Source organism: Polypterus senegalus, chromosome 5 (genome assembly GCF_016835505.1).
Source record: "Polypterus senegalus isolate Bchr_013 chromosome 5, ASM1683550v1, whole genome shotgun sequence".
Lineage (NCBI taxonomy): Eukaryota > Metazoa > Chordata > Cladistia > Polypteriformes > Polypteridae > Polypterus > Polypterus senegalus.
Genome location: NC_053158.1, coordinates 202,087,369 through 202,105,031, shown reverse-complemented (window position 1 = coordinate 202,105,031; position 17,663 = coordinate 202,087,369). Strand labels below are relative to the sequence as shown.

Here is a 17,663-nt window from a genome sequence, read left to right as displayed (position 1 = left end):
ATCCAAGCAAGTATAGGCCAGTAAGCTTAACGTGAATCACAGGAAAATTAATGAAAGGAATTATTAAGGATAAGATTGAGCAACACATGGCAAGGACAGGAGTTGAGTGGACAGTCACTGTGGGGTCCGACGAGGAGGTCATGTTATACTAACATGCTGGAATTCAAAAGGGTACAACCAGAGTGAAGCAGATGAGATTATTGATCTGGACTGTCAGAAAGCATTTGATTAGGTGCCATGTGAGAGGTTGGGCATCAAACTAAAAGAAGGAGGAGTTCAGGGTGATGTGTGTAGGTGGGTGCAGAATTGGCTCAGACACAGGAAGCAAAGGGTGATGGGTGTGAGGAACTCAATCAGAATTGGCTGACGTAAAGAGTGGTGTCCAGCAGGGGGCAGTGCTAAGGCCACTGCTAATTTTAATAGATATAAAATGATTTGTATAGGAATATAAATAACAAGCTGGTTAAGTCTGCAGATGATACCAAGTTGGGATTGGCAGATAATCTTGAATCCACTGAATCATCACTGAGGGACTTGGACAGCACACAGATTTGTGGCAGATGAAATTTAATTCCAGTAAATGTAAAGTATTACATGCAGCAAGAAAAAATATGAAGTTTGAATACACAATGGGAGGTCTGAAAATCGAAATCCTATTTCGGATTTAGGAATCATAGTGGACTCTAAGTTATCGACTTCCAGACAGTGTACAGAAGTCATTAAGAAGGCTAACAGAGTGTCAGGTTATATAGCGCCTTTACGTGTGGAGTACAAGTCACAGGAGGTTCTGCTCAACCTTTATAACTCACCGGTGTGGCCTCATCTGGAGTCCTGGGTGAAGTTTGCGTCTCCAGGGTACAAAAAAGACATAGCAGCACAAGAGAAGGTCCAGAGAAGAGCGACTGGGCTGATTCAAGGAGTACGGGGGATGAGTTATGAGGAAAGATTAAAAGAGCTGAGCCTTTACAGTTTAAGAAAAAGGAGATGAAGAAGGAACATGGCTGAAGTGTTTAAAATTATTAAGGGAATTAGTCCAGTAGATCGAGACGGTGACTTTAAAATGAGTTCATCAAGAACATGGGGACACAGTTGGAAACTTGTTAAGGGTAAAATTTGCACAAACATTATGAAGCTTTTCTTTCTTTTTCTGACATTTGGAATTACTGACCATGTAGTGGGGTAGACAGTAGGACTTTAGGGACCTTCAAAACCTGACTTGGTGTAATTTTGGAAGAATTCAGTGGATAGGACTGGCGAGTTTCGTTGAGCTAAATGGCCTGTTCTCGTGCAGATTGTTCTCCTGTTCTTTAAGCCAAACTGCGCAACCTACATCACTGCTGATAGGTAGAGGTGCTCCCTTCTTAGTTTCTCCACAGACGACCAGTCGCAGTTTAATTACACACCTACTCCATTTTTAATCCACATCTCTATTGCAAAGTTGCAGGGAGTTGGCGCCACTCCAAAGTAGCATTGGATAGCAGGACGGAATTCAGAACGGGGGTCCCTGTGCATCGCGGTGTAACCTCATACATGTCCGGTCAGGTCAAGAGAAGCAAATTGGCTGAATACAAGCAACTTTGGGATGCTGGAGGACAAGCAGAGCACCCGGTGTTATCTGTGAAAGATCTGCGGCCTCCAAACAGACAGCGCCCAGGCCAGGACTAGAATGGAGGTCTCTTAAGGCTGTGAGGCAGCGTAGTAATAATGTCCCTGTGTTTCCTCACCTATTACTGGAAAATATACAAATGGAATGGAAATTTTGCCTAAACACACTGCGGGTTATTTCTTGCCGTGCAAAGTGTGGCAGGCGGCCTGACGCCCTGAGTGTGGAAGGACCGGGGTTGAGAGTATTTTCAGGACAGTTTCTCCCCCGGTCTGACAGAGAACAGGCCCCTTGGGGTTCCAGCAGGGCCACGGATCATAAGCATGGGAGCTCAACCCTGTTGGAACCCATGGCCACCGCCAGTGGGCACATGGACCTTTCCGGGGCCTTATGTGGCCAGGGAAAGAAGCTCTTTAGGCACCTGTAGTCCTTCCGGGTGCCCTATAGAAAGGGCCAGTCACCCACCATTTGATAGCCAGAGTCGGCAGGAAGATGACAAAGCTGTGCCAAGTCTACCCAACACGTCAAACGGGTTGGCATTCTGGACTGGCCGTCACTGTATAATGTGGCTGGGAGGGTGACTAAGCAATATCTCTTCAGGAACTTTTGTGGACGACCAAATGCTGGGAGGACCCCAAACGGAAAGGATTCCAGTTGTCAGTTGCTGGCTTCATGTTGCTGTAAACAACTAAGCAGGGAAAGGATGTTTCGGCAGGGGGACTTTTCTTTTTCAGGGAGGAGGATAAAAGAAAAAAGCAGCAGGCAAGGAGGCGGCTCTCTACGCTTAAAGGAATCTTCAGGACCAGACATCAGCCAGGGATGTCTGCTATTTGTGGGTGGCCACCCCAAAGTTGAAACAGTGCGACGTATCCCCGAGAGGGGTTGAGGTTCTCTGGGTGCTCCCGTTGGTCAGTCAGACTCGTGTCTAAATTTCTTCTGGATAGCCAGTCAGGAAGCCATTTTTGCCCGAGGACTGTTTTTTTTTTTTCTTACCACCAGTGAGATGCAAAAGTTTGGGCAACCTTGTTAATAGTCATTATTTTCCTGTATAAATCGTTGGTTGTTACGATAAAAAATGTCAGTTAAATCTATCATATAGGAGACACACACAGTGATATTTGAGAAGTGAAATGAAGTTTATTGGATTTACAGAAAGTGTGCAATAATTGTTCAAACAAAATCAGGCAGGTGCATAAATTTGGGCACCGTTGTCATTTTATTGATTCCCAAACTTTTAGAACTAATTATTGGAACTCCAATTGGCTTGGTAAGCTCAGTGACCCCTGACCTACATACACAGGTGAATCCGAGTATTTAAGGGGGTCCATTGTAAGTTTCCCTCCTCCTTTCATTTTCTCTGAAGAGTAGCAACATGGGGTCACAAAACAACTCTCAAATGACCTGAAGACAAAGATTGTTCACCGTCATGGTTTAGGGGAAGGATACAGAAAGCTGTCCCAGAGATTGAAGCTGTCTGTTTCCACAGTTAGGAACATATTGAGGAAATGGAAGACCACAGGCTCAGTTCAAGTTAAGGCTCGAAGTGGCAGACCAAGAAAGATTTCGGATAGACAGAAGTGACGAATGGTGAGAACAGTCAGAGTCAACCCACAGACCAGCACCAAAGACCTACAACATCATCTTGCAGCAGATGGAGTCACTGGGCATCGTTCAACCATTCGGCGCACTTTACACAAGGAGATGCTGCATGCGAGAGTGATGAAGAGGAAGCACAAACAGAGCCGCTTGAGGTCTGCTCAAGCACATTTGGACAAGCCAGCTTCATTTTGGAATAAGGTGCTGTGGACTGATGAAACTAAAATGGAGTTATTTGGGCATAACAAGGGGCGTTATACATGGAGGAAAAAGAACACAGCATTCCAAGAAAAACACCTGCTACCTACAGTCAAATATGGTGCTGGTCCCATCATGCTGTGGGGCTGTGTGGCCAGTGCAGGGACTGGGAATCTTGTCAAAGTTGAGGGACGCATGGATTCCACTCAGTATCAGCAGATTCTGGAGACCAATGTCCAGGAATCAGTGACAAAGCTGAAGCTGCGCCGGGCTGGATCTTTCAACAAGACAACAACCCGAAACACTGCTCAAAATCCACTAAGGCATTCATGCAGAGGAACAAGTACAACGTTCTGGAATGGCCATCTCAGTCCCCAGACCTGAATAGAATTGAAAATCTGTGGTGTGAGTTAAAGAGAGCTGTCCATGCTCGGAAGCCATCAAACCTGAATGAACTAGAGATGTTTTGTAAAGAGGAATGGTCCAAAATACCTTCAACCACAATCCAGACTCTCATTGGAACCTACAGGAAGCGTTTAGAGGCTGGAATTTCTGCAAAAGGCGGATCTACTAAATATTGATTTCATTTCTTTTTTGTGGTGCCCAAATTTATGCACCTGCCTGATTTTGTTTGAACAATTGTTGCACACTTTCTGTAAATCCAATAAACTTCATTTCACTTCTCAAATATCACTGTGTGTGTCTCCTATATGATAGATTTAACTGACATTTTTTATCGTAACAACCAACAATTTATACAGGAATATAATGACTATTAACAAGGTTGCCCAAACTTTTGCATCCCACTGTATTAACGTCACCTGTTTGTTGCCTGGTACAAATCTTGTAATCGATATTTAACCCACTTCCTATTGTCCAAATGACTTGAAATTTTGCACACTTACTCACTTCCTATGACCATACATTAATCAATAATAAGTTTCAATAATCGATCAATTAATCCATGTTAATCAAGAAATGAAATTTTCATATGAAGAACAGTTCACGATTTCACCAATAGATGGCGCTAGTAACTGAGAGAAATAAAACAAACCCAAGACTATCCATCCGTCCATCATCCAACCCGCTATATCCTAACTACAGGGTCACGGGGGTCTGCTGGAAGCAAATCCCAGCCAGCACAGGGCGCAAGGCAGGAAACAGACCCCAGACAGGGTGCCAGACCACCACAAGGCGCACACACACATACCAAGCACACACTAGAGACAATTTAGATTCGCCAATCCACCTAACCTGCATATCTTTGGACTGTGGGAGGAAACCAGAGCACCCGGAGGAAACCCACGCAGACACGTAGAGAACATGCCAACTCCATGCATGGAGGACCCGGGAAGCGAACCCAGGTCTCCGTACTGCGAGGCAGCAGCGCTACTACTGCGCCACTGTGCCGCCCAACCCTAGGCTAAAAAGTTGAAAATAATATATAAATAAAAAAATACTGTTTAAAAATCACGCTTATATTAAGTTAAAAAGTGTACTAAAAAGTAAAAAATAAGACTCTCATACATCACTTATAAAATTAAAGTGTGGGGGCTTTTCATCAATCAACATTCAAAAAACACTTCTTAAAATCTTAGAAAAAGCCCACCTATTATTTTATGAGTGATGTATGAGAGACTTATTTTTTTACTTTTTAGTACACTTTTTAATATAAGTGTGGTTTTTAAAAAGTATTTTTTTATATACAGTCATATGAAAAAGTTTGGGACCCCCTCTCAGCCTGCATAATAATTGACTCTCCTTTCAATAAAAAAGATATCAGTGGTATGTCTTTCATTTCCTTGGAGTACTGCGGTGTTTTACGAACAAAGATTTTTAGTGATGCAGTATTTAGTTGTATGAAATTTAAATCAAACGTGAAAAACTGGCTGTGCACAAATGTGTGTCCCCTTGTCACTCTGCTGATTTGAATGCCTGTCACTGCTCAATGCTGATTACTTGGCTGGATGAGCTCGTGAAGCCTTGAACTTCATCAACAGGAGTGTCCAGTCATGAGTGGTCAAAGGTATTTAAGGTGGTCAATTACAAGTTGTGCTTCCTTCCCTTTGAATCTCTGCTGAAGAGTGACAGACAGCATGGGATCCTCAAAGCAACTCTCAAAAGATCTGAAAACAAAGATTGTTGAGTCTCCTGGTTTAGGGGAAGGCTACAAAAAGCCATCTCAGAGGTTTAAACTGTCAGCTTCAACTGTAAGGAATGGAATCAGGAAATGGAAGGCCACAGGCACAGTTGCTGTTAAACCAACTCAGGTCTGACAGGCCAAGACAAATACAGGAGTGGCATATGAAGAGTCAGGATTGTGAGAATGGTTACAGACAACCACAGATCACCTCCAAAGACCTGGAAGAACATCTCGCTCCAGATGGTGTCTGTACATTGCTCTACAATTCAGCGCAATTTGCACAAAGAACATCTGTATGGCAGGGTGATGAGAAAGAAGCCCTTTCTGCACTCACGCCACAAACAGAGTCGCTTGTTGTATGCCAATGCTCATTTAGACAAGCCAGATTCATTTTGGAACAAAGTGCTTTGGACTGATGAGACAGAAATGGAGTTATTTGGTCAGAACAAAAAGCACTTTGCATGGCAGAAGAAGAACACCGCATTCCAAGAAAAACGTCTGTTACCTCCTGTCAAATTTGGTGGAGGTTCCAAAAGTTGAGGGTCAGATGAATTCAACCCAATATCAACACATTCTTCAGGATAATGTTCAAGCATCAGTCATAAGTGTTGAAGTTACTTAAGCAGGGGTTGGATATTCCAACGAGACAATGACCCAAAACACAGTTGGAAATCTACAAAGGCATTCATGCAGAGGGAGAAGTACAATGTTCTGGAATGGCCGTCACAGTCCCCTGACTTGAATATCATCGACAATCTATGGGATGATCTGAAGCAGGCTGTCCATCAAATTGAACTAAACTGGAGAGATTTTATATGAAGAAGAGTCAGAAATACCTCCATCAGAATCCAGACACTCATCACAGGCTATAGGAGGACAGCGTCTAGAGGCTGTTAGATTAACAAAAGGAGGCTCAACTAAGTATTGATGTCATATCTCTGTTGCCCACATTTATGCACCTATCTAATTTTGTTATGATGCATATTGCATATTTTCTATTAATCCAATAAATTTAATGTCACAGCTGAAATCCTACTGTTTCCATAAGGCACGTCAGATATTAAAAGGAAGTTTTTACTCCAATACCAGTCCAACTTCCTTCTGATTTTTGCCAAGTATTTTTGGGTTGGTGCGCATATAGGGGAGAAGAGGGGGCAGGGACCGAATATTTTAATGCTATTTTATCCATCAAATGTTGTCCACTTCCCTCTTGGATGGTGAAGTGTAGGAATCGTGTCCTGTATCAGGCAATTGTTACAAAGCCTGAGGGGAAGTGGAGGCGGATGGACTGGCGGCTGACAAGGGACTGGATTTTGTGTGTGTTGCTGCTGGTATTTGTGCACAAAATTGTAAATAAAGCGGTTGTTGTGTTGATCCTGTGTTCTGCCTGTCTGCGTCAGGAGTTAGGGTGGTTGTACGCGCCCAGGATTCACAAAAGCTATGCACAAATAGTGAAACTCGCTTATTCCAGTGATTCCCAACCTCAGTCCTGGGGGCCCACTGTGGCTGCAGGTTTTTGTTCTAACCAGCTTCTGTTTTTAATTGGAGGCCTGGACTAATTAAGTGATGTGTTATTTCCCAAGTTCTGTGCTTTGGGAACAATATAGTAATTAGAAAAAATTTTTTGAAAAAAAAAAAAATATATATATATATATATATACGGCCAAAACCCGAAATTGGCCAAAGCGGGAAATAGCCAATGTCGTCGTAAATTGACCAGCCAATGTCCGATCTTTTCCTCAATTTCGGGATTTAGCCAGGCAGTTTGCGAAATGGCACGGGGCAATCGGCCAAAGTCGGAAGAAAAAAGGCATGAGCAGCAATTTGTTGCACCCTTAGTAGTGCAATTGCATCGAAAGTGTAGCCTTACGCGCATCTTGTTCAGAAAGCGGACGCCACGGTTGCTTCCATAATAATTAAGATAATAATATAATATAAGTAGGTTTCACATTTCTTTTATCATGTTAACCCTAAAATATTGACTTAACATCAGGGACCTATTTTATTGACTTTAAGGTTAGTGTTTGGGTGAGGGGAAGGCCTGAAGTGGCGCTTCACTTTCTGATCAAGACCCGCTTTGAGCAGTTTCTCTGTGCAGAATGGAAAACTCACTTCTGAATCTGCATCTGAAAGTTTTTAAGCATCTTTGCACCTTGAGCGGACACAGTCTTACATCAGCGCATCAGATTTTGGCCTGGGAGTTCTCACCACTTTGCTAAATGGCTTGGCCAAAGCAGCATATACGCTGGTCATTTGTAGTAATTCGACTTTGGCCACACCTCTCAGCCAAAATGCAAATGGCCAGCCACTGGAACAGGCAGAACTTTGGGTTTTGGCCATAACATATATATTAAAATGTACAAAGCAGTTATATGGGAATAATGTATTTTTTCTTTTTAACAATATTTTCATTCTACTTTTCTAGGTGTTCTAATTGTTTAATTAATCCATTATTTACTAATTTGTGGATCTGATGCTAAAGTAGTGGCAGCCTTTGATAATTCTGTGTGGGCGTATGGTGGCGAGTGGGTAGCACTGCTGCCTCGCAGTTAGGTGACCCGGGCCTTCCCCGGTCCTCCCTGTGTGTACTTTGCATGTTCTCCCGAAGTCTGTGTGGGTTTCCTCCCACAGTCCAAAGACAGGCAGGTTCGTGCATTGGTTGTCCTACATTGTCCCTGTTGTGTGGGTGTGTGTGTGGGTGTGTGTGTGTCCTGCATTGGGCTGGGATTGGTTCCAGCAGACCTCCGTGACCCTGTAGTTATTATATAGCGGGTTGGATAATGGATGGATGGATTATTCAGTGTTGTCTGCCAGCATGTCTGCTCTGCTCGCTTTTAATTGTCATTAATAAGAAACAGGGGAAAACTGCACAGAGAAAGGGCAAAATAGAATGAAATCAACAAAAGAGAGTTAAGCATTTAAATCTGTAGCAAAAATCAGAAATATTTCTAAATCTATACTAATAAAAGGCAAAGCCCTCACTGACTGACTGACTCACTGACTCATCACTAATTCTCCAACTTCCCGTGTAGGTAGAAGGCTGAAATTTGGCAGACTCATTCCTTACAGCTTCCTTACAAAAGTTGGGCAGGTTTCATTTCAAATGCTACGCCAGAAAGGTCATAACTGGAACCTACTTGTGTACATATATACCGCCATAGTCTGCAGCTCGGTCGCCGAGCACGCGGTGGAAAAATTCAATGTCCACCTAAAAGAAGGCAGTGCAAAAAAAAAACTGTGCATGCAGTGTGATGTCTCAAATAAAGAGGAAGACGATGTTTATTGATGTAGTAAGAAAGGAATCATGAATGAAACCTGATATCTTTACAACGCATTGACAAACACGGAATATAACTTGAACAAAAACATCCTCCAAATACACGAACCTGATTGAAAGAAATAATGATAATCAAATCCTTGATGACAGCAACACTCATAACACTCACAAAACAATTACATTGACAATCATGTTGCTTTTTTAAAATGTTTCCTTTTCTTTTTCATAACTTTAACACACTACTTCGCCAAGTATGTGCGGGTATTTTGATATAGATATATATACCCCGATCTACATACTCGTGAAATAAACGAATCCACACGCGTGTTATAATGCAAGAGGCTTCTCTAGTAGTGCTGACGTCCGATTCCCAAGAGGGGGGTGCAGTGAGTGTGTACGCCTGATAAGCCCAGAATTAGGGTGAAACACGTGTCGTGTTCTCTTTGCATTATTTGACAGTAAAAGTCTCTCTCTGTGTATATATATTCTCTCTCTCTCTATATATATATATATATATATATATATATATATATACACAAACATATATTATATATACACACACACATACATATATATCACCGCTTCGATTATTTTACTCTCAGACTCTGTGACGGATTTACGCCGATTTCACACGTGCTTGGTTAAAGAAGAAGTATGAAAAATATGAAGTTAATGCAGAAAAACAGATCACCAATTGAAGCTTTATGAATAATAGATTTTAGACTTTATAGTAATATTATATAGATAATAGACTTTATTCGCCATCAATAATTGTTTTGGTAAAGCCATACTCAGTGTAATCCTCCTTCCATTTATTAATTTTTTTGCGACTAGCCATGATTAAATGAACGGTAAAAAGTAAGAGCGAAGTTTATGGTAACTTATTAAGGCAGGCAGGCGAGAGCACAATAACACGCTGGATCAATGAAGTGCACGCCAAGTCGATCTAAAATGCACAATCAGATTCAAAAAATATATCTTTTCAAGTTCTATTTGGATATAAGTAGGTTCTATTTAGTTGACAGAAATATCTTTGGTAGGAATGTGAGTTGAATTTAGTCTTTAAATTTCTATGGTGAAGAAAAATGTATGCAATGATGACTAAATTTAACTTACATTCCTACCAAAAGATATTTCTTTTACTCAAATAAAATTACTTAGATTTAAAATTTAAATAAAACTTGAATAGATACGATAGTTCATAATACCCAATGCAGCACTACAGTAAGTGCAACGTAAGAGCGAAATCATCCGCTTTTAACAAACAGCATTGCACTGATACGAAACAGCCTGCCCATTTAATTATTTAGGCATGGATAGATAAATTAAGATTTTATACAAATAATGTTTTCATTTTTCTTCTTCGATGGATTTTGGCACCCCAGCAACAGCTGCTCGCAGACCCCAAAGGGTATATATATATATATATATGTGTGTGTGTGTGTGTATGTATGTGTGTATATATGTGGATTTATGTGTGTATATATACATATATATATATATATATATATATATATATATATATATATATATATATATATATGTATATATGTATGTGTATACAGTAATCCTCGCTATATCGGCTCGACTTTTGCGGCTTCACTCCATCGCGATTTTAAATGTAAGCATATCTAAATTTATATCAATGGATTTTCGCTGGTTCACGGATTTCATGACAATGTGTCTTTTAATTTAAAGTACGCGGTTTCCTCAGTTTGTTTGCCCAGTTGATTTCATACAAGGGACGCTTATTACGGATCGCAGAAGCTAAATCCAATCAGAGCATGTATTATATATTAACCAAAACTCCTCAATGATATACGCATGTGCTTCCCCGAAAGGATTGTTTGCTTTTCTCTGTCTTTTCTCTGACATTCTCTGCTCTGGACGGAGGGGTGTGAGCAGAGGGGCTGTTTGCCTAGAAGATATGGACGCTTACTCTAAGAAATGACGCTTTATCGCAGTGGCCCAAAAGCATGTATTGATTTTTTGATTGTTTGCTTTAATCTCGCTCTCTCTGACGCTCTCTGCTTCTGACGGAGGGGGTGTGAGCAGAGGGGTTGTTTGCACAGAGGCCGCTTGCCTAGAAGATACGGAGGCTACTCTAAAAAATGCTGAAAGACTACTTACATTGCTCCCTTCTTTATGGCTGCTTTATCGCTGTGCTCATACTTAAAAGCCCAACAGCACGATTGATTTTTGATTGTTTGTTTTTCTGTCACGCCTCTCTATCTCTCTGACATTCTCTGCTCCTGACGGTGCTCGCTTGAAGAGAAGATATGTTTGCATTCTTTTAATTGTGAGAAAGAACTGTCATCTCTGTCTTGTAATGGAGCACAGTTTAAACTGTGTCTAGAGGGCTCTAATAATGTTAACAGGGTGGGAGAGTTTATAAGGGCTTAAAATATAGAAAAATAACCATACAAACCTATGGTTTCTACTGCATGATTTTTCACCTATCGCGGGGATCTGGAACGCAACCCCGCATCGAGGAGGATTACTGTATATGTACAGTATATATATGTATATATATGTTTATATATGTGTGTGTGTATGTATATATGTATATACACTCACCTAAAGGATTATCAGGGACACCAGTTCAATTTCTCATTAATGCAATTATCTAATCAATCAATCACATGGCAGTTGCTTCAATGCATTTAGGGCTGTGGTCCTGGTCAAGACAATCTCTGAACTCCAAACTGAATGTCAGAATGGAAAAGAAAGGTGATTTAAGCAATTTTGAGCGTGGCATGGTTGTTGGTGCCAGACGGGCGGGTCTGAGTATTTCACAATCTGCTCAGTTACTGGGATTTTCACGCACAACCATTTCTAGGGTTTACAAAGAATGGTGTGAAAAGGGAAAAACATCCAGCATGCAGTCCTGTGGGCTAAAAATGCCTTGTTGATGCTAGAGGTCAGAGGAGAATGGGCCGACTGATTCAAGCTGATAGAAGAGTAACTTTGATTGAAATAACCACTCGTTACAACCGAGGTATGAAGCAAAGCATTCATGTGAAGCCACAACACGCACAACCTTGAGGCGATGAGCTACAACAGCAGAAGACCCCACCGGTACCACTCATCTCCACTACAAATAGGAAAGAGAGGCTACAATTTGCACAAGCTCACCAAAATTGGACAGTTGAAGACTGGAAAAATGTTGCCTGGTCTGATGAGTCTCGATTTCTGTTGAGACATTCAAATGGTAGAGTCAGAATTTGGTGTAAACAGAATGAGAACATGGATCCATCATGCCTTGTTACCACTGTGCAGGCTGGTGGTGGTGTGTAATGGTGTGGGGATGTTTTCTTGGAACACTTTAGGCCCCTTAGTGCCAATTTGTGGCCACCAGCTGCTTGAAGTACTGCAGTGCATCTCCTCCTCATGGACTGGACCAGATTTGTCAGTTCTTGCTGTGAGATGTTACCCCACTCTTCCACCAAGGCACCTGCAAGTTTCTGGACATTTCTGGGGGGAATGGCCCTAGCCATTGATCCAAATCGATCCCGCCTCCAGGGTACAGGCCTCGTGTAACGCTCATTCCTTCAACGATAAACACGAATCCGCCCATCACCCCTGGTGAGACAAAACCGTGACTCATCAGTGAAGAGCACTTTTTGCCACTCCTGTCTGGTCCAGCGAAGGTGGGTTTGTGCCCATAGGCGGCGTTGTTGCTGGTAATGTCTGGTAAGGACCTGTCTTACAACAGGCCTACAAGCCCTCAGTCCAGCCTCTCTCAGCCTATTGCGGACAGTCTGAGCACTGATGGAGGGATTGTGTGTTCCTGGTGTGACTCGGGCAGTTGTTGTGGCCATCCTGTACCTGTCATGCAGGTGTGATATTCGGATGTACCGATCCTGTGCAGGTGTTGTTACACGTGGTCTTCCAGTGCGAGGATGATCAGCTGTCCTTCCTGTCTCCCTGTAGCGCTGTCTTAGGCGTCTCACAGTGCGGACATGGCAATTTATTCAGCAGTCCTCATGCCTCCCTGCAGCAGGCCTAATGCACGCACGCAGATGAGCAGGGACCCTGGGCATCTTTCACAGTCGGTAGACAAGTCTCTTTAGTGTCCTGCGTTTTTAGAACTGTGACCTTAAATGTCTACTTTCTGTAAGCTGTTGAGGTCTTAACGACCATTCCACAGGTGCATGTTAATTAATTGATTATGGTTAATTGAACATGCATGGAAAACATTGTTTAAACCCTTTACAATGAAGATCTGTAAAGTTATTTGGATTTTTAAAACATTATTGTTGAAATACACAGTCCTGAAAAAGGGACGTTTCTTTTTTTGCTGAGTATATATATATATATATATATATATGTATATATATTTGTCACGCTTGGGTCACAGATTTACACAGAAACACAGGAGGTTGTAGAAAACAGGAACTTTATTCAGACGCTGCAAACAAACATTCGTCTCTTTTTTCAAAAGTTTAAACGTGCTCCATGACAAGTCAGAGATGACAGTTCCGCCAGGAGCAGAGAATGTCAGAGAATGTCAGAGAGAGAAGTAAAACAATCAATTCCAAAACTGACAGGTGCTGTACAGGCTTTTAAGTATGCAGAGTACGGCGCAAGAGGTTTGTCACGTGAAAGAGCGCAAATAAGGTAAGGAGCAATGTGAAGGTAGTCTGTCAGCGTTTTCAGGGGTTTTCCCAGGAGCATCTGTAATCTCTAGGGGTGCGATCAGCCCCCCAGCTCACTATATATATATGTATGTTACGGCCAAAACCCGAAATTGGCCAAAGCGGGAAATAGCCAATGTCGTCGTAAATTGACCAGCCAATGTCCGATCTTTTCCTCAATTTCGGGATTTAGCCAGGCAGTTTGCGAAATGGCACGGGGCAATCGGCCAAAGTCGGAAGAAAAAAGGCATGAGCAGCAATTTGTTGCACCCTTAGTAGTGCAATTGCATCGAGTGTAGCCTTGGCGGCATCTTGTTCAGAAAGCGGACGTCACGTGGTTGCTTCATAATAATTAAGATAATAATATAATATAAGTAGGTTTCATATTTCTTTTATCATTTTAACCCTAAAATAGTGACTTAACATCAGGGACCTATTTTATTGACCTTAGTGTTTGGGCGAGGGGGAAGGCCGCCTGAAGTGGCGCCCGCTTTCTGATCAAGACCCGCCTTGTGTGCAGAATGGAAAACTCACTTCTGAATCTGCATCTGAAAGTTTTTAAGCATCTTTGCACCTTGAGCGGACACAGTCTTACATCAGCGCATCAGATTTTGGCCTGGGAGTTCTCACCACTTTGCGAAATGGCTGGCCAAAGCAGCATATACGCTGGTCATTTCTAGTAATTCAGACTTTGGCCACAATTCTCAGCCAAAATGCGAAATGGCCAGCCAATTCGGGAACAGGCAGAACTTTGGGTTTTGGCCGTAACATATATATTAAAATGTACCAAGCAGTTATATGGGAATAATGTATTTTTTTCTTTTTAACAATATTTTCATCTTGATTTTCATTCTACTTTTCTAGGTGTTCTAATTGTTTAATTAATCCATTATTTACTATTTCGTGGGTCTGATGCTAAAGTAGTGGCAGCCTTTGATAATTCTGTGGGGGCGGCATGGTGGCGCAGTGGGTAGCACTACTGCCTTGCAGTTAGGAGACCTGGGTTCGCTTCCTCCTTGCGTGGAGTTTGCATGTTCTCCCAGTGTCTGTGTGGGTTTCCTCCCACAGTCCAAAGACATGCAGGTTCGGTGCATTGGCGGTCCTAAATTGTCCCTGGTATGAGGGTGTGTTTGTGTGTGTGTGTTCTGCATTGGGCTGGTGCCCTGCCCAGGGTTTGTTTCCTACCTTGCACCCTGTGTTGGCTGGGATTGGCTCCAGCAGACCCCCGTGACCCTGTAGTTAGGATATAGCGGGTTGGATAATGGATGGATGGATTATTCAGTGTTGTCTGCCAGCGTGTCTGCTCTGCTCGTTTTTAATTGTCATCAATAAGAAACAGGGGGAAAACTGCACAGAGAAAGGGCAAAATAGAATGAAATCAACAAAAGAGAGTTAAGCATTTAAATCTGTATCAAAATCAGAAATATTTCTAAATCTATACTAATAAAAGGCAAAGCCCTCACTCACTGACTGACTCATCACAAGTTCTCCAACTTCCTGTGTAGGTAGAAGGCTGAAATTTGGCAGGCTCATTCCTTACAGCTTACGTACAAAAGTTGGGCAGGTTTCATTTCGAAATTCTACGTGTAACGGTCATAACTGGAACCTACTTATGTACATATATACCGGCCATAGACTGCAGCTCGGTCGCCATGTGAGGCAGAGTTGTGTCTCTCATCGTCACACCTCCCACGTAATTGAGTGCCTGCCCATATAAGGCCATCCGTCAGCGGCAATCCAATAGAAACACTCTACCGCGCTAATGACGCATACAAGCATATTCATAAGTGTAGCTACTGCGGAAACAAAGCACACGGTGGAAAAATTCAATGTCCACCTAAAGGAAGGCAGTGTAAAAAAAAAACTGTGCATGCAGTGTGTGATGTCTCAAATAAAGAGGAAGACGAGCTGTTTATTGATGTAGTAAGAAAGGAATTGATGAATGAAACCTGATATCTTTACAACGATTGACAAACACGGAATATAACTTGAACAAAACACATCCTCCAAATATGAACCTGATTGAAAGAAATAATGATAATCAAATCCTTGATGATAGCAACACTCATAACAGTGACAAAACAATTACATTGACAATCATGTTACGTTATTTTTAAAATGTTTCCTTTTCTTTTTCATAACTTCTTTAACACACTACTTCTCCGCTGCAAAGCGCAGGTATTTTCATATAGATATATATATATACCCCGATCTACATACTGTGAAATAAACGAACCACACGCCGTGTTACAACGCAAGAGGCTTTGCCTCTAGTGCTGACATCCGAGGTTCGATTCCCAAGAGGGGGTGCAGTGAGTGTGTACACCTGATGAGCCCAGAATTAGGGCGAAAAACGTGTCGCGTTCTCTTTGCATTATTTGACAGTAAAACTATTTCAATATATATATATATATATATATATATATATATATATATATATATAAAAATATATATATATATATATATTTATATATATATATACAAACATATATTATATATACACATACATATATATCACTGCTTCCCGATTCATTTTACTCTTGCACCCCCTGTGACGGATGATGCCGATTTTACACCCCCTTGGTTTGAGAAGAAGTATGAAAAAATATGAGGTTAACGCAGAAAAACAGATCACCAATTGAAGCTTTATGAATAATGGATACTTTATTCGCCATCAATAATTGTTTTGGTAAAGCTATACTCAGTGTAATCCTTCTTCCATTTATTAATTTTTTCGCGACTAGCCATGATTAAGTGAACGGTAAAAAAGTAAGAGCGAAGCAATGGTGACTTATTGAGGCAGGCAGGCGAGAGCACAATAACACGCAGGCTCGATGAAGTGCACGTCAAAACGATCTAAAATGCACAATCAGATTTGAAAAAATGTATCTTTTCAAGTTCTATTTGGATATAAGTAGGTTCTATTTAGTCGACAGAAATATCTTTGGTAGGAATGTAAGTTGAATTTAGTCATCATTGCATACATTTTTCTTCATCATTGCATACATTTTTCTTCACCATAGAAATTTAAAGTCTAAATTCAACTTACATTCCTACCAAAGATATTTCTGTCGACTAAATAAAAATTACTTATATTTAAAATTTAAATAGAACTTGAACAGATACGATAGTTCATAATACCCACGCAGCACTACAGTAAGTGCACGTAAGAGCGGAAGTCATCCGTTTTAACAAGCAGCGTATTGCACTGATACGAAATAGCCTGCCCATTTAATTATTTAGGCATGGATAGATAAATTAAGATTTTGCACAAATAATGTTTTTCATTTTTCTTCTTCGATGGATTTTGGCACCCCCAGCAACAGCTGCTCGCACTCTAAAGGGTATATATATATATATATATATATATATATATATGTGTATATGTATGTGTGTATATGTGTGGATTTATGTGTATATATATATATATATATATATATATATATATATATATATATATATATATATATATATATATATATATATATATATTGTGAACGATAGGGGCGCTCGCCCCTTGAACCCCTGTCCACGACTCCAGACACCAGGTAAAAGTCCAAATGTTGACTTTATTTTCTTGCCACAGTGCACAAAGCACACTCTCCACCACAATTCTCATTAAACTCACAATAAACCACAATAATGCACAAATAACCAATCCTCCAGCTCCCAGACGCGTTGCCACCCTTCCACCCAGCTCAGCTCATTGTCTGGGAGTTCCCACAGTCCTTTTATAATCCCTGACCCGGACGTATTTCTGCCCAATAGTCCACAAGTCCTTTTCCCTTCCGGGTCAGGGTAAATAGTCCCTTTCTTCAACCCGAAGTCGCCGCCTTCCTGTGACGAACCTCCGGTCACAGGGCACAAAGAAGCCCTCGGTCCTCCCTGCAGCTCCCTCCTGTGGCCCCACGGCATCCAGCAGGGCTTTGCATAAAAACTCCAATGTCCATGATGCCCTGCTGGTCTTCTGGGACCTCCACGCTGCAAGGAGGGCTCCACCTGGCGGCTTGGGGTATTGGCCGATAAATGGTCGCCATCCATTACATATATATATATATATATATATATATATATATATATATATATATATATATATATATATATATGTATATATGTATGTGTATATATATAAATATATGTGTGTATATGTATATATATATATGTTTATATGTGTGTGTGTGTATGTATATATGTAAATATACACTCACC

At 41.3% G+C, this 17,663-nt stretch overlaps 1 protein-coding gene across 1 annotated transcript in view; it reads right to left on the bottom strand.

Annotated features, from left to right (window-relative positions):
* Nucleotides 1–17,663, bottom strand: part of efr3a (EFR3 homolog A (S. cerevisiae)) — a 306,258-nt gene that overhangs the window by 122,775 nt on the left and 165,820 nt on the right. The window lies entirely within an intron of this gene.